Genomic DNA, 27,446 nt, shown 5'->3' with positions numbered 1-27,446 from the left:
AAGTTAATAATAGTAAAGTAAAGTTCCCCTTTCAGACCTTGTGGTCTATAGGGCAGATGATGTAAAGGTCATCTGATTCTGTGGCCTACAGTTAACGAGGGTGTCATGTGGCCAGCTCAACGACCAACCGCCTTTACTTTTCCCCAACTAATGTCAGGTACCCATTAGAGCTGGGTGGACTCAGAGGCGCCCAAGGATCCTGAAATTAAATATCCCAGTCTTCACTAGGATTCAAACCCCGGACAACGGTTAGGAAGTCAAGCCCTTTACCGCTCAGCCACGGCGCCTTCTAAGTTAATAATAATTGATGTAAAATATTTTGTTTCTAACTACTAAATCATATATCTGAGAGTAAAGCATAACTAAATAATGAAAAATCAAGCTAGACCTAGTAATATTTTCAAGAGTTATGAGAACAAGAAGTTTGTATAATTTGATGTTTGGCCAGGAAGGTATACAGTCTCAAAAGATCAATTCAAAAGCAGAAAGCAGGAGGTTTGGACTAGAAAGTAGATTATCTTTATCTTTGAAGGAACATCCGTAACATGTAAAACATTTTATAAACATTTTTTAGAAACAGCCTTCACCATTTTCAAAACCTAATTCATTTTGTACTTTTCATATTTTCTTATTGAGGATGATTAGTTGCCATGTATCAAGATTAATGGGCAATTAGGAAAACTTACAACTGAAATGAATCAAAAGCTGCTACAAAGGTCTAAAAAATTTATTTATGTATCCAACACAATACTTAAGCTAGTCAAAAAACAATCAGTTAATATGGTATAAGCAGACATTGCATTAATAAAGGTTTTGTTTTTTAAGTTTTGGACATTCATTCAGAAATTAAGATTATCATGTACCAATCTAAACTTCTTGAGAACCAAAGCAGACAGCAGTGGGAAGGGTTCAAACTGATGACAGTTCTAAAGGCATACCACACGACCAGTTTTCTCTCTCAATGGTACTAGTTTTCAAGGGTGTCTGTATCTAAACATTTTAAAAGTACATTGTTTTTGATGTTTAGACTTACCTTCTACAAGTTTTTGCCTGTAAGTAGAAGTAAAGGCTCCATAGTAAGCTACACAAGCTGCTGCTATAAAAACATCTCCTACTACATTTTTCAACTGTACATCAAAGTTGGCAACACTTTCCTCCCAACGAACCTATAAGAAACATGATGTAGAAAGAGAACAAATACTATGGCCTCTTTCAGTTGCAAAATTACTATGGAAATGAGAAATGAGATGAATGCCTGGGCATTAGTTATGGTTGGAACAATGTAACCCAAACAGCTATTTTCCAATTTCTCAGCACAGCTGATGAATCCAAAGGAACAGCAAGTGCTGATACAGAATGCGAAATGCGGTGGCGCAGGCTCTGCAAACTGCCTTAAGGTTTGTCTGCTCCTTATTTTTCCTCAAGATAGACTCCCAAAGCCTTTCACATATTTGGGTATAGCCGCAAGGCAGCAGAGGTTTGAATTCAGTTTTCCTTCTCCTAGGTGGGTAGCCAACCAAGGCTAATGAGCCCCTTAAGCCTGAAGCTTACTGGTTTAGGCACTGGTTACACATTTTCCCCAGTTAGTGATAACAATTCTCCCATATCTAACATCTAACGGGTAGAGGCTGTTTGTCAGAGGCTATCTGAAAGCCATTGAAAGTATTTTTTAGGTAGTGGAGTGCTTATATCCATTACCACTTTTAACAACCTTGCAGAACAGAGAATAAATATTTCAAGGAGCAGAGAATAAATATTTCAAGGAGCAGAGAATAAATATTTCAAGGAGCAGAGAATAAATATTTCAATGATAAAGATGAGAACTAAATGAGTTTCTAGTAATGTCCCATCCTTATTTAAACATGAAATCATGAGATTGAGATGTTGTTTCAAAGATAGTTGAGCTATTGAAATGTATATTTTTTTAAAGTAGAAATATGAAAAAAAAATCACACCAAAAAAGTGACAAAATCATTGTAGTCTCACACTTCTTTCTAAGACTGTGTGCCATGCATGTCTCATCTCCAGTATGGAAATATGGTTTTAGTGAATGAATGCACATATTTTCAAATCGTTAATTTATTCCTCAAGGTGATATTTTTGTTTGATCATTTCAATTTATCTTTGATATTATAAAAACTACGCCCAGTAGGCCAAGTCTGACTAAGAATCATATTTTAATGTTATAATAGTTCTCATAGATTTTAAAATAACCTACTTGTTCATCAGCTGTTGTCAGTTTGGAAGAGCGTTTCAATCTGGCGGCAGTCACAGCCATGTTTCTTTCCAAACTTTTTTTTTCAGCCATACTCTTGTCAAAGACAGCCTGAAGATTTTTAATTTTTTTTCTCCACTTCAGCCAGTTGGTCTTGTTTAGCTTTGAGGACACTTAAAACCTCATTGAGAATGTCTTGAGCCTCAGCCAGTCTGACAAGGAAGAGATAATACATCTTGTAATAATAATATACCAACTATACATATACTTCTGTAATAATACTATATATATATATCCCATGTTCCACTGTCAAAGTGACATCATTATGATTTAGTACAAAGTTTACTAATTAATGACCACTAAAGTTGTATTAAAACAAGTCTAAGAAAACAAATATAATTGAATATTTTTTTACTTAGACCTAGAATGATTTAAAAAATAGCAACGCTTTGACTGCTAATTATTTAATGCCTTGACTGCTAATTACTTACGCTTGTTTCTTTGGCTCAACTTGTTTAGCTACAGCAGAGTAAACATCAATTGCTCGAACCCATAGGACTAAAGTTTTACAAGCCTGGACGAAGAATAGATTTATCAAACAACATTCCATCATTACTCTGTTGTTATAACAATCTTCAAAACATTAAATCACAAATATTTTCAGGTAAGTAGTTAATGATTTAAGATGTACATTCACTATGAAACTTTTCCATAAACAATGTGATTACAAAATATAATGTCTACTAAAAAAAAAATAATAATGCATCTATAGACATTTTTTTCCACACCAAATACAGAAATTGTTTTTCTGCTTAGAAGACTGCTGGTTGGCAAATAAAAAAGAAGCAAAAAAACAAACAAAACAACATTCAATGAAAAGTGGAATTGTTTTGACATACTGTGGGCTTAACTTATTAGACAGATCATTTTATTAGTACAACATTTGTGGGTGAATGTTAGACTGTGTTACTCTTCAAGTCTCTGAACCAAATAAAAGAAATGATTTCACATTCACATTTTGTTGTGTAGTGACAGTTGTTTTTTTTAACACCAGATCTTCTGTAGAATATTAAACACATGACTAGCCTAGTTGATCTAATTTTAAACATGTATGTTAATCATCCCTCTTTGCTTTTAATATAGACAATATCATCTCTATCTACTAGGTTTTCTCCTTGACATTGTTGTGGTTTTTCTTGGTTTTATTTATTCTCAACACCTGAGTTTTCTTTTCATTGATTTTTAAACCAGTTTTCTCCACTTCTATAATGATCTTGTTTAATTTTATATGAGCATGTTGTAGTTTTTGGAGGCAGATATCATATTGTGAAATCTAGATCCTCCATTTTTTTGTCCATTTAATGCATGTGTTGCCAGCTTTTTACCTTTTCATTATCCAGTCTAATGAGTTTTTAGAAATAATTTAATGACTTTTAGAAATTATTTAACAATTAAATTAGTTACCTTTGAAACTTTGGCTACAACGTCAGGTACAAAACTTGGCATGGATGTATATTTCCTGACTTTAGCCAGCTTGGCGGCTGGGACATTTTCTTTGTCATATTCATACATTTTTTTTAAGAAGTTTGTGTCTGCCAGCATGGCTTTACAACTCGCCCAGTCTGTCCTGAAAGAAATTATTGCATATGCAATCAACATTTTAGTGCAATGAATTACTGAAGGTCACGGTCATTAGACGTTCACCAAGTATAAAACATTAATGTTTCGTTTGTTTATTCCACTTACTTGTTGCCTAAGAGTATGGCAATAGCTTCTAGAACTGTCTGAACAAGTTCTGGAGGTTTGGTAAATACTCGTATCTCAGCAATGTCATTTTTGTCTAGTGCTAACAAAGCCTGAAAGCGCAGAGTCATAACAGATCATTGTCATTCTTATTATAAAAACTAAAACAAATAAATTCCACTTATCTTACTCATGGTTAACCAGTAACACAGACTAAAAACGCAAAATACTTAGGTGTTATGATAAATGAAAAACTGCCATGGAATTCCCATATTGATTAAACTATCAAAAAAAATCAAACAAAGCATTAAGCATAACTAAAATGTTTGTTAAGCTCATAATAGAATATGCATCCTCTGTTTGGGACCCCTCAACTCAAGAAAACATTAAGAAACTGGAACAGACACAAAATAGAGCAGTGAGATTTATAACAAACAAATATTCACATTTGACTAGAGTAACACCTTTAGTAAAATCACTAAATTTAGAAAGCCTTCAGGATAGAAGATTCAAAAGTAAGGAATCAATTATACATAAAACATTGAACCAGAATCTTCAAATACAAAAACAAAACCTAATAAAATACTCAGAAAGACACAAAGGCATATTCCTTGTTCCATATGCTATGACAAATTTGTACAAATGCTCTTTCTTTTCTTCCCCAGTGCTATTAGAGCTTGGAATGGGTTGCCTGATCTAGCCAAGAAAATCAGTGACTTAGCAGAATTTAGGTCACAGGTTAATACTCATGACTAAATGCATGACGCGTAGGATGTAGTCATCTTCTTACAAGACTGTCAATTATTTTCTTATAGAATGTCACAATTTAATTGAACTGAACAACCTAGAATAACTAACACTCTGTAAGGCAGTGTGGAACAACTAGGAAGAACAGCATGCCACTGCAGAGAGCCTACAGCTAAGCTGAGTAGATGAAGAAGATGAGAAAATGTGGTAGAGCTCATGAGTTTAATACAATTAATGTATTGTTTCCCCAGCATTAAACTCTTCAGTGCTTTCCAGCAATCAACTCTTCTAGGGTGATCAGTTATCAATACTTCATATGCATAGTGGTTATGTGTAGATCTTTTCTGAGAGTTTCATTAGTTCACATATATATAGTTTTTTAAAGTTTAAATTTAACTTAACATTAGGTGTTTAAAATTTTAATGAAGTGGTTAATATGAAATTTAAAATTTATTTATGTGTTTAAAATTTGAAAAAAAAACAGCATAAAACAAGACAAATCTCAGAGACTTATAGCAAAGGCAAAAGTCAAATATGATTAAATCAGAGATCTGCTATTCACATATGGCTGCACTTTACTTCCCTCAAATATAGTGGGTCTTCAAAAGAGCTTGACCCTCTTCACTAAAGCAAAAACTTTGGCTTCAATATCAATGCAGCAAAGACAAAAGTTCTGTACCAACCTCCTCCCAATAAAATTGCCAAGAAACAAGACATTTTTAAAGATGGCCAGAAACTAGTAAGCATAAAAATGTTTGTCTATCTGGTAACTAAATGCCAGCCTATATGCTGAGGTAGACTTCCTTGTTGCATGCCACAGTGCCTCAGACTTTAAAAACAAGTATGGTCAAGAAGACTAAGCACTTGTACAAAAATTAAAAATTGACAATACTGTAGTCCTTCTATGCTTCAGATTCCTGGACCTTATGTTCCAGTCACATCAAAAAGCTGAACTCTTACCATCTCTGATGTCTAAAAACTTAACCAGTGAAAAATGTTTGACTACATATGAGATTTTAAGATCTTTTGCCACAGCAAAAAGGTCAGAACTATGAGGGGCTGAACATGTAGTTCTTTTGCCTGAAAATTGCCTCCCCAAATGACATTTTATGTGGAGCTATGAGCTGGAAAGTGCTCCCAAGTGATATATAGGCAACTCTCAAGAGATCCCACAAAGAAAATGAAATTGACATTTATGACTGTGAAATGCTATTTATTATTGCACCTCATGGCATGAAGCCGTGTATGGCAGTATTATGAGATTGAAGACAAGGAGATTATGGTCATCAGTAAAGAACATTCTCGCAAATTTTTTTTTTATCAAATTGGGCAACTCTCAAGATACCCAACCTTTTCATGCCATGTGTGCGTCCAGTTTTTCAAATGAAGATAATCTTCCCTAGCAGTTTTTGAGTTAAAAGAAAATGAGATCATTTTTTAATGACAGAGAAGGAACTACTACCTTGTCATGTAATGACACTTTGTGAATGACAGAAGATTAAAAAGTAAAGTAATAATACATTCTTTCAAGGAAAACCAAGAAAATAATATACAAAACCATAACAAGACCAGCAGCAATGCGTGGAAGTGAGACCTGGACACTGACTAAGACATCTGAAAATTTAATTAATACTTGGGAAAAAAAATTCTTAGGAAAATCTATGGTGCCATACAGGATGAAACTGGGTGGAGGACACACATTAACCAAGAGATATATCAATTATATGAAGACCCACCAATAGTGACCGAAATAAAAAAAGAACAGACTATGTTGGGCAGGTCACCTTGAAAGAATGTCAGATAACAGAGGAGAGAAAATCGTATACAGACAAAAAACAAAAGGCAGGCAACCCAAAGGCAGACCCTGAATGCGATGGATTGATGATGTGGAAGCAGATCTTTAACAGTTTGGGGTTAGAGCGTGGAGACGAAGGGCCCAGGAGAGATCTGAATGGAAGGATGTGTTGAAACAGGCCAGAGCCCTCCATGGGATGGGATGGAATAATAATACATAAAACACTTAACCATAACTTATAAATACAAAAACACAACCTAATGAAATACTCCAAAAGACACAAAGATAAAGTAACAAGTAACATTTCTTATTCCATCTGGTAGGACAATTGGTACAAGTGTTTCTTCCCTATTGCTATTGCAGCAAGGAACATGTTGCCTGAATCATCCAGGGCAATCAAGACTTAGGTGAGTTTAAGTCTGTTATTAACTTACATGACTAGATTAACAAATGGATATGCTTAATCTATAACTCTCTTCTGTTTAGAAAGAGTGTCTGTAATTTATAAAAATGTTTTACTTTCTCTGCAACTTCCAGCGCAGGTAGCGCCTCGTTCAAGTCTCGCTGAGCATCATCTGCTATAGCCTGAGTTTCTTCAGCAGTTGTTTTCGCTTTTGCTTCATCGATAGCCACCTGTTTCTGAACCTGATTGATAAATTGAAAGAAACTGTTATCCATACATATTAAATATTTCATATTGATTAGAGCTCTGAAACAATCCACAGCAGCCATTTCTGAGCCTAATCAGAACATACTAAAATAGATCAAAAGCAGCCTAGAATCTCATTAGTGCATTGAAATACTGATGGAGGTCTTTTGTTCTTAAATGTTGACTGGTTTCTACATCAAATATTAACTTAAATAATCACTCAACTTATAATTGTTATTATCAGTGAATTTTATTACACTGCAATTGTTCAGGGAACAGTACCAGGAAAAAGAAGAGGCAAAGAAAGTGAATGGAAGACAACATCAAAGAGTGGACAAGCCTATCACTGGAAGAGATTCTTGATCTAGTGTTAACTTAAGAGATTTCTTCGAACTTATATTGTGAACATTTCGTTGATGTGATTACTTATTCTACATGGCATGAGCAGCCAGTATTTTATTGGTTTATATTTTGTGATGGCTGAAGTCACCAATATCTTTTGTGATCTATATCTTATATGTAATAAAATTCTTGTCTGCTACAAGAGCGTTTATTAATAATTCAGAATGTTTGTGCTAGTGTACTCACGCACCTGCAAATCTAGTGCGTATGAGAAAGTACTTAATTAAAGAACATTACAGCAATATCTACAACACTCGGACACATTCGCGTCGCAACGCCTACAACCAGAACCAGGCAGCGACAATGAGTAAAGCTATTAACATTTTCTACAGCCTAATCTAATACGTTAGTATTCTTTAGTTGATCCTGATTACATTATAAGATGTCTGAGTAACAAATATATTACTTTTATTATGACTAAAGATAATCCTAGCTTTAAAATATGTCTAAAAAACTAATTGATGTCTGTGGACACTTATAATGATACCATTTGAACTATCCCTTTTAAATACAACTACACTATAATAATAGTAAGGCTTTTTCTTTGAGTCCAAAGATTAATGAGGAGTACAAAATTTTACATGGCTACACAGTCCCAGCTGTGACCTGCAACTGCACTATAGAATAGTAGCACAAAAAATGACTAAATTAGGATAAGCATTAAGAATTAGCCACCAGCAATATATATCAGTGCATCCAGAACCAAGGAGATGAACCATTTAGTGACAGTCATAACTTAGATAGAAAGATCAAACTTCTTCCGTTATATCCAGATTTAGCTTACTATATTTACAGCCATCAGCTCTACTACAACTTAGCTATTTTTAACTAACCTCATTTGACAAATCTAATAACTTATTCTAAACCAATAATATATACTTATGTCAAAGTCAAGCAAAAGAACATTACTTTAAGGATAAAAAAATAGAGAAAGATTAAAGGGCTGAGAAGAGTCTCTCTGAAAAGGATAGATTTGTGCAATGGTTGAAAAGGAAGAGCAAGATTTAGTACAATCCAAGATAAATGTTTTTTTTTTTACATTAATAACATCCAAAAATGTGAAATAAGTCTGGCTTTATTTAATAAAAAAATATTTATAAGGAAGAACTGACATTTTTATTTTGAAATATTAGAACAATAGACGGTAGTTTCTATTCTAGGATTTAATAGGAAGTGCAATTTATGATCACTTCTTTCAAATTATATTTATTTAGAAGAAATTAGTGTACCTTGTTTTCTCTTGTACCATGGTAATGTACAGGTTGATCAGCTCAAGGTAGGAAGTGGGTGTGGTGTAATAACGACGCTTTAGCTCGGTGAAGAATCTCTCTGACATTTCTGTAACACTCATATGAATTTCTACACACATTTTAGATACATTGTCCTGTAAATGAAATACTCAAACTATTACAAAATTTGTGGGACATGATAGTCAAATGATGAAGCACTTGGCTTTAAACTGATGAGAGGGATTCAAGTTTGAAAAACAGTGAAGAGTTTTAATTTTGAGATTTTTTGGAGGCCCCTCAGTGCACCCAACTTTAATGGGTACCTGATATATGATTTTTGGATGCCCCTGAGTGCACCTACTCTAATGGGTACCTGATATATGATTTTTGGATGCCCCTGAGTGCACCTACTCTAATGGGTACCTGATATATGATTTATTTTGAGGCCTTGAGTGCACCCAACTCTAATGGGTACCTGATATATGATAGGTACAGAAAAGGCAGTTGGCATTGTGCTGGCCACGTGACACCCTAGTTAACCTTTGGTTATAGAAACAGATAAGCTTGTTTGTTAAACATGTTTCAGATGTTACTTCAGAATAGAATATCCTTATTTCCTAGCCCCCACCTCCTTCAGGTTGACAGGGGAAACCAGTGCGCAGAGTTTGAACCCGGGGCATCAAGATGACAGTCTGGAGTAAATACTGCTTGATCAGGCAACACAAGTTTTATTCATCTGCCTTTATAGATCACAAGTTCAGAAAGAGGAACCTCTATATAATATGTGTTTAGGGCAATAAAATAGCAATGTCAAACCTATGTAATCAAGTCCTTTTGATAAAACACCAATGTAAAATGAATAAGAACTTTCTTGTTGTAATGGTTCAGATGCTACACTTAATTGTAACTTGTTGACAAAATATTTTGCTACAAAATATTCAAATTTGTTTTGCTCTAAATTAAACATTTCTTGTATGTCTATTTGTATTAAGTGTCAATATTAATATTTTTTTAAGAACAATTTTAACTATTGAGTTTTGTTTGTTTACTTAAATAGTAAACATTATTTGTTTGAAGATTAGTTTGCTTCATATTTTTTAAGTGGTAGTTTCTAGAAAAATGCAAGTCAAGTTTTTCAATTGAAGACTTGAGTGAATGTTAATGATCATAGATATTTGAGAATCACATTTTCTTTCTAATGCTCAATAAAATAATAATTTAGTGTAAAACTTACTTTGATTTCATCTGAACATCCTAAAGATACGGTTTTAAAGAAAGACTGTGCCACTCCTAAAAGAGCTTCTTTCGGCCATTCAATGAACCAGTCTATGGTGCAACAGTTGACCAAAGATGGAAACATCTGGCATCTTGATCGAAAGGCAGAGCCCACCGGAGACATGCACAATACTATGTGCAGATTATTTCTGGAAAAAAATACAGACCGATAAAGTGCAATTAAATTTAAAGGACAGCTTTACAGAAAATAATATTAAACAAATTTATTATGTCTGGATTAAAATATTACAACAGTACAGAGTCTTAAAGAATTTATTTCTCTGAAAAGTTTTCTTCATAACCATCAAAATAATTTTTCTATCTTATCAGTCTACAGATATTCCTTGTTAATCTAGTTATGCACATTAATTTTAGACCTTAACACTTTTGTAATTTCAGCTCTTTTGTTTTCTTTTTAAGAATGTCCAAATGAAGATCTAAAGGGTAAAAGTGTTGACTCTATCACAACATGATATCTATACTCTAAATTCACTTTAATTGCTCTCAACAAATCTGCAACTAATAGTTCATTCTTGAGTGCCTTCTAATCATCTTGTCTTTACTTACTTTTTTTTTTATTTTGTAAAATAATGTTTTACATGTTTCGGATGTTCCTTCAGAGTTGAAGATAGTTTACTTCCTAGCCCAAACCTCCCGCAGGACGACGGGGGATGGGAGCGGGCAGGGTTTGAACCCTCGACCGTCGATAAATCCGAACGACAGTCCAGCGCACAAACCGCATGACCAGGCAGCCATCCTAACTTTTAACTTTTACTGTGACTGTTCATTCGTCAAATATATATTTACCTATGCATGCACAAATTGTTAACTTGTATTTTCAAACTTGGAAATCCAAAACAGGATTACAATTTACAATGGCAACCAAGCCCCATGATGACCTTCTGACCACTGTTAAAAAACACAAGTTAAGACTGTACAGTGAGATTCTCAGGGCTCGCAAGAACTTGTCTGCAGGTAACAGTACCAGGGAAATAAAGAAGGTGGTGTAAATGGAAAGGATTGGGAGGACAACATTAAGGAATGGATGGGGCTGTCTACGGAAGAAACTCTAATCCTGATAGAGAGAGAAATGGAGAAAAACTGTTAACAGATGTTTATGGTGCCCCAACAGTTCAACAGACTGAATGACAGGGTAAGGTGAAGATACCCATATGTATGTAGTGCTACACACCAGTCAAGTGACACGCACAATTCTCTGAACAGATGTTTATGGTGCCCCAACAGTCCGACGGACTAAATGACAGGGTATGGTGAAGGATGGCTGCCTGGTCGTGCGGTTTGTGCGCTGGACTGTCGTTCGGATTCATACATGAAATATAGTAAGGTCATATGTGCCTGACGGTTAAAACAATAATGTCAACTGTACCTGACACAATGGATACAGTTAGGTCTAGTGTCATTTATACATGAAATATAGTAAGGTCATATGTGCCTGACGGTTAAAACAATAATGTCAACTGTACCTGACACAATGGATACAATAGTCATAGATAGCATCTCTATTTACTTCAGGAATTCCTGCCTCTTTAGCACCTGGTCTGCAGCCTATTATCAACCTCTCATACTCGTCAGGTTCAAACAAGTTTGGAACTTCTCCAGAGTTCAGCATGTTGTTAATATCTTCTAGAAATTCTTCTACCACAATCTGTAAGATGACAAAACTCACATATTTTTTTCTGTCTTTATGTAGTATAGCTAGCACATTAAAAAACTATTGAGAAGTGGTGCACATGTATGATTATTGATGTTTATGGTCAATTATATTGAAATTAGTGCAAGGGAAACATTGATGACAAGGCATTTGACCACCATCTTTTGTAAGACAAGTTTTGTGGATGTTATTTTGTTGTGGCCATATTTAGAGGGGATCATTGTGACCTACTTGTAAAGGAATGTTATCTAAACAAATTAAGTGGACACCCATAAAGGCAAGACACAGATAGTCAAAGGTAATTGTACTGAGAAAGGCTTCAAGATAATGGATTGCTTTGTTTTGGAAAAAATTCCAAGAGGATGGGAGAAGGGTTGCATTGCAAGAAAAAAACAATTTCTAAAACTAGTTAAAATGTAGATTCTATTGTTGCTAATTGAAAAAAAAAAAGTGCATAAACACTAAATATTTTAATAAGACATAATAATATGAACTAATTAATTAAAATAAGTACTATATGCATAGTTCTATACAGGATTTTACAAATCAAGTTTTCATATAGATCTAATGATTTTAAAAATGTTTGTTATCTTTAATGATCTCAGTATAGGCATAAAATGAATATTTGTGTATGCAATATACAATTTTTAGGTTATTTAAATATCAAATATTTATGACTATGAAACTGATCAAATAGACAGTTTACACCAATCTACTTTTATCTACAGTAGATCCAATGGCTTTTTAACCTGTCTTGACTTATCATCAAAATGAAGAAACTGCATATCCTGATCAGGGACTGCTGTTCACGACAATAAGGTGCACACCTACCATTTGCAAGAAAAATCACAAAAACTAGTAATGCTCTGGTTGTTGCATGTCAAGGGTTCAGACTTACAATAAGTCTCACCAAGACTCAAGTCTTGCACAAGAAAAAGCTTCTGCAGCAGTGGCAAGACTCTCTAATTATGTCTGGGAAAATACCAAACTGACCACAGCGACCAAAAAAGCTGCATAGTGTGAACTCTTCTTAATGGTAGTGAGAGCTGGTCAACAAGCATACATCACGAGAATAGATTAAACAGTTTACCCTTGCACTGCCTGTGACACATAATGTCCTTTTCCTGCAGGGTTTGTGTCTCCCATCAGGAAGTTTTGAAATTAGCCAATACACACAATATCTATAATATTATGACACAGAAAAAGACTAAGTTGGCTTGGACATGTCACTTGCATGCCAAATGAAAGTTTCCTAAGCCCAACCACTATGCCAAGATTATGGAGTCTCACCCAAGGGATGTCCAAGACTAACCAAGCAAGATTTGATGATTTGATGATCACAGGCTTCAATGAAAGTATGTGGGAGAAGAATCACCCAAGATTGGACATACTGGTACAAACATCACCCAAGATTGAACAGCATGAAGGTAGACTGTGCATACTGGTACAAACATCACCCAAGATTGAACAGCATGAAGGTAGACTGTGCATACTGGTACAAACATCACCCAAGATTGCACAGCATGAAGGTAGACTGTGCATACTGGTACAAACATCACCCAAGATTGAACAGCATGAAGGTAGACTGTGCATACTGGTACAAACATCACCCAAGATTGGTCAGCATAAAGATAGACTGTGCATACTGGTACAAACCTCATTGAGAACAAAAGGAATGAAGCAGCTAGAGACAAAAAGATGATAAAGAAAGCTGTCCTGTCACATAGCCCTTTAACAAGTGCATTCATATACACTAACTGTGGCAAACATTGACACTTAAGAATTGGCTTGTTTAATAACACCAGATTCTGCCCAGACTCAAGAAGAAACTAAAACCGATGATGCATCTAGGCTTATCCATTGTCTTTCAAATAGAAGAAGCCATATAGTATAGTACCAGTATAAGATTTTTCAAATATTAATATGTATCACATTAGTTTGACAAACACACATGATCACACAGATATTCACATACATACAGTTTGACAAACACACATGATCACACAGATATTCACATACATACATATGTATCTCTCTCTCTCTCTCTATATATATATATATATATATATATATATATATATATATATATATATAAACTCTTTTGCCAACCTGTGTAGCAGTAAATAAAAAAATTGTGGGTTTATTTTGAATGCCTGCTGTATCATACAATTTTTTTAGGTCATCGTGGAATGAAGAATAGTCATAGCCTCGAAAGAGCTCAATCTGGAAGCAGCGATAGTTACACATGTGGGCAGACAATCTGCACACAAAAAAAAATAAATCACATACTTAGGTGTGTTTTTATCTACTAGTATATATAAATGTTCTTTTAAAACTGTAAAAAAATGATTATTTTAACTCAACAATCTGGTAAAAATATTATAGATATTTATATATTGAACCTTGTTAATGACTGTTTTCCTGTTCCTCCCACTCCAACCAATAAGGCATTGCCTCTTTCTTGTTGAATCATCCTGACTAGTCGAGTAATATGTTCCATTGCATCCATAAAGAACACAAGACGCATTTCTTTAGGTGATGTAAGGTTAAGGTCATCTAGATACTGTCTCAAACAGAAGGAATTTCTACATAAGTAAGTATTAAAAGCTTTGTAGAGTTCTATATATTTTAATTTAGTTGATTTAATAAAATATAGAGGTTAGACTATGAAGTGCTTGATGATAACTTTTGAAATGGTTAAAAACATTATACCTATGTAACTATTTGAAGTATAAAACTAAGTTTCCAAATGTCTAGAACTTTATCGTTCTATTTTGTTATTTTCATATGAAATTTTCATTACAAAATATAAATTTTAGAAATCATTAAATAGCAGTTTGTTACCTCCCCTAAAACATGTTGAAGTTTGTTCATGTCAGATATCTCCTCATAAAATTTCTCTTCTGGTGGGCATCCCATCTTCATGAAATTACCAAACAGTAAAGGATCTTTGATAAATGAATGCGGATCAAAGTTCTGAAAATAATTAAAAGAATTCTTTACTGAAATTGGCATTGATATTTGATGAGGGTCAGATGTTTGGAGTTAATTTTAAAAATTAAAAAAAATTGACATTTGTATTTTAGATAGGATGGCCAAGTGATAAAATGATGGTCTAATAAATAGGGTAGTAAGATCTTGACAATCTCAGTTCAGGTCAGGAGAATGAATGAGATTTAGGCTGGTTTGTAGCTTCATTATTCATGCTTATGGTAGTGCGCTATGGTCCAATGTCTTTTTTTGTGAGAGTATGGGCTATCTGTGAGAAATTTCTGTGCTGCCTTCAGGAACCCAGCAAACACAACTCAGATCTTAGTTGGGTTATGAGCTTGAGCCCCTTTGATGGATAGCACAGCAGTTTAAGCTTTTCCGCCACTCTTCACAGATCCTCTCCCCCCCCCCCCCCCAATTATAAATGAAATATAAATTCCATTGCACTGAGCTAACTAAAAACTATTAAACATGTATGTTATGGAGTGTGTGCCCATGTTTGTATTGACAGAGAACTGTTGCTGCTAAATTCAGATTTCTACAGTTGTTAAAAGAAGCTTAGCAGCTGATGAAAGAAGTAGGAGATGAGAGACAGAATGTGTGTTGATTGTAGGTGTTGAAACATTTTCAGAATTTATTTAGAGTTTTGTATCAAGTAAGCTAAATGCTTACTAGAACTACAACACAATGACAAGCTCATCAACAATGGAATAAATTTCTATACAAACATTCATCAATCTGAATGAATGTTCACATTGTAATATGAATAGGAACAAGACTGTTTGCACTTCTTACACCAATTTAAGAGCATTGACCTAAATGTTCACATTTTAAAGAGTTATTAATAAAGATTATTTTGCCTCTATTGATGCTATTACTTCTATTGATGATTGTATTTATTTCAGTTCTAATTAACATTACTGATTAGATTGGAAACAATAATTAAATAAATTAAAAATAATGATAACAGTAATTTAAACATAACCTCATTGAATGTTTGGTACACAATTTCTGCCATAAGTTTGTGGAAGAAAAGCTTGTCTTCATTGTTAATCAGTCGATCATGGAACACTCTTTGAGTCTCGTGAATAAATAGACGAACAATTTGAATTTTTTCACGGAAGATTCCTGCATCAGCCTGCAATATACCTACAAAACAATAAAATGTCATTACAAATTTGAAAATTCTAACAGAAAATGAAATTGAGATTCTAGCAATAAAATTACAAGGAAATGGTTTGTTAAAAAAAAAAAAAAAAGAGTAAAAGTGAAAGAAGAAATAGAATTTTTGCTTTAATTTCATCCTATGAAAATATCAATCTAAAAATACTATTAAAAAAAAAAATTCAGAAAGTCCAAACCATTTTTGTGAGACTTTGTAATCTATTTTTAAAAAATGTGTTTAATTAACCCCTGCTTTTGTTACTGTAAATTAATGTAGCTCTAATTAAAAAATCTGTGCTTTTATTGTGGAACTATTTAAAGTTGTTTGATATGAAATTGAATTATCAACTTCTTCATTGAAGAGCTGTTTCTCAATAATGTTAGTTTACTTTTATTTGTAATCAGAACCAGTCTGCATTCTAGGCCTTATGGTCACTCTCGAGCTTTGAGGTGATAATAATTTTCAAACAACAATTCTTTCACTTAGACATTCTACAGCTTTGTTTTCTTTTCATAGTTTCTGATTCACAGTACTAGTCGAACAATATTTTCAGTGGTATTTTAAAGCTATTTTCATATCATCTTGCAATTAATTATAATTATATCAACAGTAATTATTATAATATGGGATATTGAAAAGGTGCAAATTTCATGAAATTTTGTTGTTTAAATGCTTAGTAGCAGACAATTTATAAAGTAGAATGCTGACCTTGGACTACTTTAGAAAGGTCTCTCAGATTGAAAACGTAGTGAGATTTGGCAGGCGTAGGAAGTAGGTCTGAGCTCATTCTAAAATAGAGTTCAACAGCTGAGTTAACTATTGGTTCAGCTAATGTACGGGCATTGCGAGAGAAGTCTAGTAAAAACCCATTGATGATTGCCTGGAAGTAAAAGTGAAGTCAAACATAATAGGCCCAATAACCTAAACTATGTTTTTATTATTAAGTAAATACTTTGTTCAATGACTGAAAGAGGCCAACAAAGTCTTTATGAAATGTATTTTAATTTACTAGTCAAAAAAGTTATATTTTATCTAATTATCTTTTTTTTTTCCACAAATAGTTGAAAACATTTTATATTTCAATAAATTGTAATTTATTTCAATGTGTGTTACAGGACAGACATTCTATCTGAATTGAAGATTAGAACATCCTAGTCCAGACCTGACAGGAGTTACCAACATGACAACATTCACAAATACTAAATGACCAGGCAGTTTACCCTGACATTTGAGAATGCAGTCAATACAATTTACAATCACTATTTTTTAACTGAAAATATATATTACACTCAATATTAATATTTTAAGTATAAAATATCAATACCATTAAAAATTAAATTATAACATGTTTAAGTGAGGCCCTTGTTAAAATGGTTGCCTGATGATACGGTAGGAGCTCTGGACTATTGTCTGAATGGTTCCTAGTTCAAACACAGTCACCATCCTCCACTACCTGAGGGAGGTTTGGGCTACAATGTAATAATCTTTTAATTTTGAAGGAACATCGAAAACACATAAAAAGCAAAAACAAATATTGTACTAAAGAAAAGTATCCATAAAAAAAAACAACTTACTAAAAACATCTGTTTTAGGCTCATTTCAGTTGGGGATGGGATGGTGAACATGGAAAAATGTTGAAATAACCTTGGTGACACAGGATTTCTACCGCCACCAGGAGGCGAACAGGCAGCAGCAAGGGTTACATCCTGTAACAGAAAAAATTGTTTGAGTCAGTGCACAAAGCTGTGTAGCAGTGCATCAGCTTTTTTTCTTTTAAAATGGACTAAAAGAGAATTTGAAAGATTATTTCATGGAATCTTGAACACAGGATTAAATATGTCCACTTTGCTGATTGTCAGTAATGGTTTCTCTGGTTTGATGATAGATTATTTTGTGAAAGCCTATATATCTCCACACCTGTACCTTCTTGGCAGCACTAAATTCTCTATATAATTCTGATAATATAACTTCTGGTAGCCCAACTTTCACTTCAGAATAGATTCAGAAACAGGACTATCATTTCAAACCAAATTTCTTAAGTGAAATAAACACTCAAAATATCTTTAAGAATGTTAAATATTAAAAGTGCTACTTGAAACTCTTTGCTGAGTGAAAATATTTGAATTAAATTGATCATCTGAACTTCTGTGTTGCAAAGCCTATTTATTCTCTTATCAAAATCTATCCCATCATTTAATGACATTAACACACACACATATATACTTTTTTTTGGGGTAAGTTTCTACAAGGCTGGAGGAGTAAAGATGATAAAGACACTTTTTAAGATTTGCAACAGGATCTGGCAGTCAAGAGACTGGCCCAAGCCCTGGTTTCAATCACTCATCATCACCCTGCTAAAAAAAGGCTATTTGCAACTCTGTCAAAACTACCATGCCTCATAAGCCATCCCAGCAAAGTCCTGTTAAAAATTATATTATACCATCTAAAACCAATAGATGACAAAAATTTTAGTAGGACAAGCAGGTTTAGACAAGGTCACAGCACAACAGAAAAAAATCCTAAGCTTCAGGGTACTCTGTCAAGTCTTAATAGATTTTAAGAAAGCTTTCAACATCAAAGGTTACAAAGGTACTGCAAGCATTAAAGGAAGAAAAATTACTAACTTGTGCTTTGCTGAATACATAGATGGTCTGGCAGGGACTAGCTTACTAGTTGCTCAAAGACAAGACTTCCACAGCATAGGGTGTGCAAATCAATGTTGAAAAAACACTAATTATGACTCTAATAGCCAACAGACATTAGTATTGGAGGCTTAAAGAAAGTTGACAAGTAAATTTAAATACCTAAGAGCTATTGTTTCAGATAAAGAAACCAAAACTGAACTACTGGCCAGTTCACAGGAGCACTTGGTTAACTCATAGCAATTTAGAAAGACAAAGGTATAGCCCTCCACACTTAAATCAGACTTTGGCCATGGCCACATTCTTATATGCTTGAACTGCAGAACTATAGAGGAGGATCCTGGCCATAGATATATGCTACAGAATGATCCTAATTATCACATACAAAGACTGAAACATAAACAAAAGATTAGATACTGGATCACAATGACAATCGGGCCCAGAGATGACCAGCTAACCACTGTCAATAACAGAAAACTAAAACTTTATGACCATATTCCTTTATGACCACAAGGTCTTCAGGGCTCGCAAAAAACTTTCTGCAGGGAACAGAACCAGGAAATAGAAGAGGCAGCACAGAAAGAGATAGGAAGACAACATAAAAGAATGGATGACCAGTCATTGAAAGAGATTCTATTAAAGGCAAAAAAAAACAACCAGAGAGGAATGGAGAACGACAGTCGACAGATCATGCGTGGTGTCCCAACAATTAAACAGGCTAAGGGATAGGTGAATTCTTTAAATGATATTTGCAATGACAAAATTGAATACTTTTATATTTATGCCTATTTAAAACAACTTTATAGTCTCTTCACAGCTTGTCAGTCCAAGGTAGAATTAGTTTTAATGATTTCAAAATTGCAGTCAAAGAGGGTTTCCAGTATGAGCCATTCTGAATCTTTTAAAATTATTTAACATTTTATATCATGGCGAGCCAGTATATTAAGAATGCTACCCTCTAAATATATAAAGGGTAAAAAAAAGTGGTCCACATTGCAAGACTCTCCCCATTGTTCTTTGGCTGTGTTATCATGCCAGGTACATCAGTTTACAAGAATCGATTACAAGGTCGCCACACTTTGTCATCAGTGTATATAAAAACAAAGAGATGCCCCTGTACATTAGAGAACTGATTACTCCATAAGTCCCCCAGAGAGCCCTACGCTCAATGGACTCAACGCTTTTAGTGGTGCCATGTTTCTCCCTCAAAAGCTACGGTCTGCGGGCTTTTTCAGTGCACGGACCCAAGGTTTGGAACACACTCCCCATTGATCTCAGACAGACAACATGCTATACCACTTTTAAGAAGGACATTAAGACCTACTTGTTTAAAACTTTTTTAGATTAGTTTTTTATTTCTATTGTCGTGTTTGTGTTTGTTACAGCGCCTTGAGCCTACATTTTGTTTGTTAACAGCGCTTTATAAATAAAACTATTATTATTATCAGTTTAATCAAAAATCTTCAACTCATACACATGCACTCAAACAGTAAACATTTTGTTATCCTTTATGAAAAAAAAAACGTTCGCAATTATTTTTAGCACTTGAATCTCTTTCCAGGTCATTGTTTCTCTGTCATATAAACCATCAAAGTCTAGATACTGTCGTAAAAGTTCAATAGGTGGCTGAGAGCCGTACGTGTCCAGTTTGGGCATGTTGAGATCGTCAATAAATATGACCACTCGTTTACCTTGAGGTGCACCTGTACACAGAGAAAAGCATGACAGAAGGACATTGGTATGAATAATGAACATTGATCAAAGTTTTGAGGAATTAAGATGTAAGTCTACTGGTACTTTTCAAGAGTTGTATGTTACTACTATGGTCTTGTATGTCAGCCATTGTTACGTTTTCATATTGGATGAGACTATTTAGACATGTAAACGACAAATCACAGTTTATAAATACTTTAATCTTTATTAACACTGAAAACACTTTCTTGTTCATAGTCCTCCATTTCGGTTCTTCTTTCCTTTCAACACGCAATCGCACCATTTCACATTCACACTAAGATGCGCACCGTAACACCCCCCCTGTTTAACAAGTTCGATGCACATCGAACGTCCAAATTACAAATCACTGAATATATTATCAGACTATTCCAAGTTAAAACAAATCGGTAACATATAAAACCATAATGTAATAACTAAACAAAATCAAACACAATGTCATGTTAATACCAATAATATTCCAACATGGAATAACAATTATATTCATCACAATAATAACTGTTATTATGAGTAATTGAAACCACTTCTGTTAACATATATCTATAAGTAATCATATTTCTATTAATACAACTCCCCACTCATAATCGTATGCCTGTACAAAACACCATCATTCCAGTCGCAATCAAATAGTTAACAAACAAAGTCTATCTTGCTCCATGCATATTGTAACAACAATATTCAATTCATTACACATATATTTATTCATTGTAGAATAGAACAGTAATTAATGTCCATCATTCCCACCTTTTCTCATCATATCTATATAATTCTAACATTATTGACATGCCATCCTTTCCGCTTCTCTCCTTTGCAATGATGTCCCATTGTGATCCTACTACCGAATGTTCTAGCTGTACTGTTTTCTAGGCTGCTAATATCCCTCTCTTTTCTCGTATACGCCTCTTCACTATTGTACCTTGAATCCTTAATTCTAATTAATTGTTGACACTGTCTTCTAATATGCCCCCTTCTCCCACAATTAAAGCATAAGATGTATGGACTTGTACGTCTATATGTGGGTTTAAATCGCTTTCCCTGTACCACTGATTGCCTTACTTTACTTTGATTTGGACCCATTCCTATTGCATTGCTTTCTACCTTATCTGTTAATTCTTTCTTCTCATGCTCTCTGCTACCCATGTCATCTGATGTATGAGATTTTATGTCTTCTTCCATATCCCCATTTCTACCTCGCGTAGACTTTATCCCATAATATTTCTTCCAATTCTCAATCTCCCTTACTGAACATATTTTCACCCCATGGATATTCCCAATAATTAAATCTATCTCACCCTGATCTACAACACAAGCTTCCACTGTCCCCTTAACATACGGTGTGTCTATACTAACTTTAGCAATCGGTAATTGTACAATACTCCCATTAAACATAACACACTTCCTAGATTCGCCTGTATATTCATGGTCTTCCACTAAATTCTTATTCACTCCAATAATAGTGCTCCCAGTATCCCTGATGGTCTTGGCTGCCTTGTTCCCTACGAATGTCTGAAAAATCTCCAATGTTCCAGTATCAGATGACAATGATAAGCCTTGCTCTATTCTACCTTTCTCCCAGTCCTTTCTTTCCTGTCTGTTTCCTTGATATCTTCCGTTGCGGCTATCATTTTGTCTTTCATATGTACCACTTCTATACTGTCTATCATGTGTCTCCCTTGTTCTGTGAGAGTTATTCTGTGTCTCACATGTTCTGTTAAATGCAACTATTTCTTCTATATCACTGCCTCTAGATAATTTCTTCTCGGGATGTGCCACTTTATAAGCCCTTATCAGTCTTACTATGTCTTCTATGGATTTCGGTTTCCTCTCCAACAGAAATATTTTTAATTCCTCCTGACACTCGTACATCACTTTGTCCAGCATGAGAAATGTCTTAAGACTGTCAAAGGTTTTTTCTACCTCAGCGGTTTCTATCCAGTTATCGAAATGGCTGCTCATTTTGTCCAAGAAGGTCTGCGGGTCATCCTCTGGTTCTATCTCACAATTAACAAACTGTTGGCGATAGAAAGCTTCTGTTTTCCCGAAAGTTCGAAGTAGTTGTTCTTTCACAATGCTGTAGTTACTCTGGTTCATACATATTTTTGAAGGCACCTCCGCTGTAAATGATCTCGACAATAAGAATGTCCATTTGTCTTCAGGGTACTCCAGTTCTCTCATTTCTATTTCGAACTTCTTCAAAAAAATGTCTATGTCCATTTTGTCTTCGTTGAATATCAAACCTTTATATTTTGCCAGTTTATTCCCTGTAGATTCACTCTTTCTTTTATCATTCTCTTTTCCTTGGTCTGTTTTTAACTTTTTCTCTGCTGTCTCTTTTTCAAATGCTAATCTTTCTCTTTCAATGGCGACCAGTTCATTTTTCTTTTCCCTTTCAATTGCTACTATCTCCTTATCCTTTTCTCTTTCTCTTTTGTCCTCCTTATCTAATCTCTCCTTTTCTTTGTCTCTTTCCATCGCTAATCTCTCCTTTTCTTTTTCCCTTTCTCTTTTGTCCTCCTTATCTAATCTCTCCTTTTCTTTGTCTCTTTCCATCGCTAATCTCTCCTTTTCTTTGTCTCTTTCCATAGCTAATCTCTCCCTCTCCATCAACCTTTCTTGTACGTATTTTCTTAGTTCTGCCCCTTCAAGCTCCAACAACCTTCCCTCTTCCTTCAACGCTGCTATCTCAGCCTTGTCCGCCATAGTCGATTACTAATAATATCGAATCGAATGTTCTCCTGTCTCTAGATCTAGACTTTACTATCTCTACTGTCTGTTGACAGGAGATCCACTGTGTATAGAGGGATACGTGGGTTTTACCTTTGCGTTGGGCGCCACTTGTTACGTTTTCATATTGGATGAGACTATTTAGACATGTAAACGACAAATCACAGTTTATAAATACTTTAATCTTTATTAACACTGAAAACACTTTCTTGTTCATAGTCCTCCATTTCGGTTCTTCTTTCCTTTCAACACGCAATCGCACCATTTCACATTCACACTAAGATGCGCACCGTAACAGCCATTAAGGATAGGATGGCTGCATGGTCATGTGATTTTCGCACTGGACTATCGTTCAGATTTATAAATAGTCCAGGGTTCAAACCCTGCCCGCTCCCATCCCCCTCATCCTGCAGGAGGTTTGGACTAGGAAATAATTATCTTCAACTCTAAAAGAACATTCGAAACATGTAAAACATTTTACAAATATGTAAGTAAAGGCGGGGCTTTAAGTCAAAAGGGCAGGTCGTCACAAATCCTCAAAAAAACATAATCTGATGCGCAATCGAAAATGTAAGACTACAGTTGAGATGCTTATAGAAACATGTATAAATGATGGTCAATTATAGCCCCTGCCACTTCTTTGTTCCCAACCTACATCTATTGGACTGTATTGTTTTTTTAATTGTTTAAAAGTGGAGTTCAATTTTCTGAAATTTTGTAATTAAACATTAATACTACTGAAACATTAGGTCAGTTTTAGACTATAATGTTACCATGCATTAGTTAAACATTGAAATTGTTCTTATTCTTAATTTCAATCAATCAAAAAGTTAGTTAATTTAATGTATTAAAAATTGCTCTAGGACATGTTGACCTCCAATCATGATGAAGCATGTGGGAAATATTAAAAGTACAATTAGGCTACAAGCAGATACCATGTCATTATGCTGTCATTACTCTGAACTACCTAATAGCACAATGTTATGTACAAAACAAAACTACAGTTGATGTGTGGAAAGCAAACAAGAAAAAAGAAATGCAGGTTAAATTAAGACCTGACAAGTTTTCTTGAAAGAACTTGAAAAAAACATTTAATGGTGCAACTGATCACTGCCTCAGAAACATTTCATGAGTTTACTAGGTAGACCTGAGAGAATCAGGAAAAAAAGAACTAAAACTACACAAAGCATAGACTAAAAATCAGCTTGCTGAGTTCATTGGGTCAGGGCATTATAAAAAGAAATGCCAAAGCTGAAAGGGAAAAAAAAATGTTGTAGCTGCTATTGGAACTGTCCAAAACAGGATATAAAAACCACTCTTTCACCACCAGCAGGTATATTGAAAGGACAAAGTCTATTTTTCATACTGCTTTTAGCCACAACCATGATCCAATTATGGTGATTTGTGTGTGGGTGATTTGTTACCCCAAGCCATGTAACTTTAAAAAAAAAAGAAATGTAGCCTATTTTGTTTGTTCTACTAATTGTTTGAATGCATTTGTTGCAATGTGTGAAGTGTGTTACTTATACATAGATGTAACCCATCCAGACATTATTTGTTAAACAGATGTAACCCATCCAGACATCATTTGTTAAACAGATGTAACCCATCCAGACAATCATTTGGGGCAGGGAACCACTCTAGATCCTTAAAGCATAGCTGGCAAAGCGTATCAAGTGAACATAACTTTTTTTTATATGTGTTTCAAACATTGAAGATGTTATAGAACTATATGTGTGTTAGTCATTAAAGACATATATGTTAGTTTTTAAAAGATTTTTGTTGGTCATTAGAGAAGTGCATATTAGCAGTTGAACACAAAATGTTTGTTAGTAGTTGAGGAAGAACATGATCTCTTTCTCAACTTGCGCTCTTCATGTAAATTTTTTTTTTGCAATAAGCCCCTGTCGATTCTTTTTGCACATAAGATCAAAACAGTGGCCTATATAGCCTGCAAACCTTGACTCAATTGGTAGGGTTTTGAAAATATAGAAAATTATTTTATTTTAAGTAATCAATTTTTAGCATAAAATGATATTTAATTTTATAATTACTGAAATTAATTTTAGTACTAAATATATCTTGAGAGAGTAAATAAAGAAATTAATAAGTCAGGATATTAACCAAAAAGACATACAAAAAAAACCCAAAAAAAAACTGAGATCAGACATTTAGTTTAAAACATAAGACTGTATAAGAAGTTAAAATGTTACAGTTATAGACAAAAAAATAAATTTACCAATAACATTTTTCTTTCGTTTCTCCAACTTCCCTTCAATAATTTCTTGAGTTCTTCCGCTGCTGGTTTGTGCAGAAAAGTTAATGTAAACTGGTACGTAGTTCATTCTCTCAGAGATGCGATCAAGTAAATCTCTTACTATCACAGACTAGAGCAAGTTGAAGGAGACAATATATTCATTCTTTCAGATATGCAGTCAATTATTTCAATTACACAAACATTAACCAATCAAGAAATATTCAGAAGTTGCAACATTTTTTTTTTTAGTTATAGTTTAAACAAAAACATTAAATCAACATCTTATAATCATATCTTTAATGAAGGTAAATTGGTAAACTAATTTCATACTACCTTGCCCACGCCTGTCCCTCCTGTAAAGAGCACTGGTTTTTGAACAGAAAGTAACCGCTCTAGGAAGTAGCCATAACGTGCTGTGTCCACAGTGGGCACCATCATTTTAAAAAATGAAATGGATTTGTCAAATCGAAAGGATGAGACAAGACGTTCCCACAGATCCATTCTCTTTGAGTCCACCTCAATGTAATAGCTCCATAAAGGATATGTTCCTGGCAGCTGAAAGGTTATATTAGTAATAGAGAAACACTCCATCTTGCAAATAATTTCAATGTTCATAACTTCAGTATTCTTTTTAAGGACAACATAACATCAAATTTAAACAGAACATGTTGTCATTTCAATAGTACTTCAGCAGTGCATCTAGAATGCACTACATCTAGACTTCTTTCCAGCTACTAGATTACTCACTGAAGTAAGCTATAAGCAAGCACCAGTATTCAAAATGCACTCAAGACTCACCCGTCTCTGAATCCAATCAAAAAAACTATTTTTTATGCTTATAAAGAAGACTCCTTGGTGTATGTTTTGTTAATTGTTTTCTACTATCACTACCAATGTAGTCTTTTACTAGATGGGTTTAGTTTTTAATAAAGTCAATAGGTTTAGTGAGTAGAAGAAATATACCCAGTTCTTTAAGGTCCAAATTTGTTGTTATATTATCTAACAATGAAATCAACTATGAGCCAGTTCAGCACTAAATTGTCTATGATGTATAAATAGAATATCTGATTGAAACTATCAACACATAATATTGTTTCAGTTACCTTGGCATCTTGATTTTCATCAAATTGTTGTCGTATAAACAGATCAAAAGCATCTCTGTACTCATCATTGAGGTTACCCCTAAGAGCCCAAAGGTAACAAAACACAAAGATCTGGCACAGAAATCGAAACATCTTGGAGGATTCTAGTGACCAGTCAAATTGACCAAGCTTGTAGAAGAAAATGGCTTCAAGCAATTTACAAAATGAGTTTATTTTGCTGATATCTACCTGGAAAATAAGAGTACAGATCTAAATGTTGAGAATTCTTAAGTCTACATTGAAACTAATTTGTTCTTACTGGTATGGATATAGTTCTTTAAGATACTTTGTATTTGTCCACACCTCCATATAATTCATTCAAAGTAATAGATTTTGGATTCATAACATACACATGAACTGGTTGATAGAATTCATTCTGTACACCTTGATTGTACAAACTGGTCAAGGCTTTTTCTAGAATCTAATGAAACAAGTCATCAAAACTTTAAAACATTTTTTTGCTTACATAGATAGGGTTTTTATTGATTTAGTACCATGAAAATGAAGAAGAGGCAGACAGAGAAATCAATGGGAGGACAACATAAAAGAATGGATGGGCCTGCCATTGAAAGAGGTTCTAACTAAGGCAAAGGTCCGAGAGGAATGGAGAAAGACAGTCGATGAATCTTGCCATGGTGCCCCAATGGTCCAACAGACTAAGGGATAGGTAAAGGTAAATTGATTTAGAATTAAAATACATATTATACCTATTCTAATGTTATGTCTTTTCCAATGTAATATCAGATCTGATGCTTAATCTAATGCCTTAATAAGGTTGAAGCACAAACACTACACAATACACATTCACCAAACTTTAGGCATTGGCAGTAGTTAATCTTTTCATTCACAATAACTGAATATTTTTTTTTTTTTAAATTGTGTAAAAAAAATATTATGAACAGAATGAAAAAGTGTTTAGGTTACAAGCTAAATAGTTAGGAAGGAACTGCACCAAATAACTAGCAATGAGTCTGACTACCCTACAAAACATCAGGGGTAGGTAACAAAGAGCTCAGATCATTTAAACAACTGCACAACAAAGCCTGCCAGGTGTCAAAATTTGTATT

The 27,446-nt window shown here is 34.2% G+C and overlaps 1 pseudogene; it reads right to left on the bottom strand.

Annotated features, from left to right (window-relative positions):
• LOC106061239 (dynein axonemal heavy chain 6-like) overlaps positions 1-27,446 on the bottom strand; it is an 88,382-nt pseudogene that overhangs the window by 34,975 nt on the left and 25,961 nt on the right.

Source organism: Biomphalaria glabrata, unplaced genomic scaffold, assembly GCF_947242115.1.
Source record: "Biomphalaria glabrata unplaced genomic scaffold, xgBioGlab47.1 scaffold_20, whole genome shotgun sequence".
In the NCBI taxonomy this organism is placed as follows: Eukaryota; Metazoa; Mollusca; class Gastropoda; family Planorbidae; genus Biomphalaria; species Biomphalaria glabrata.
This window is presented reverse-complemented; position numbering and strand designations above follow the sequence as displayed.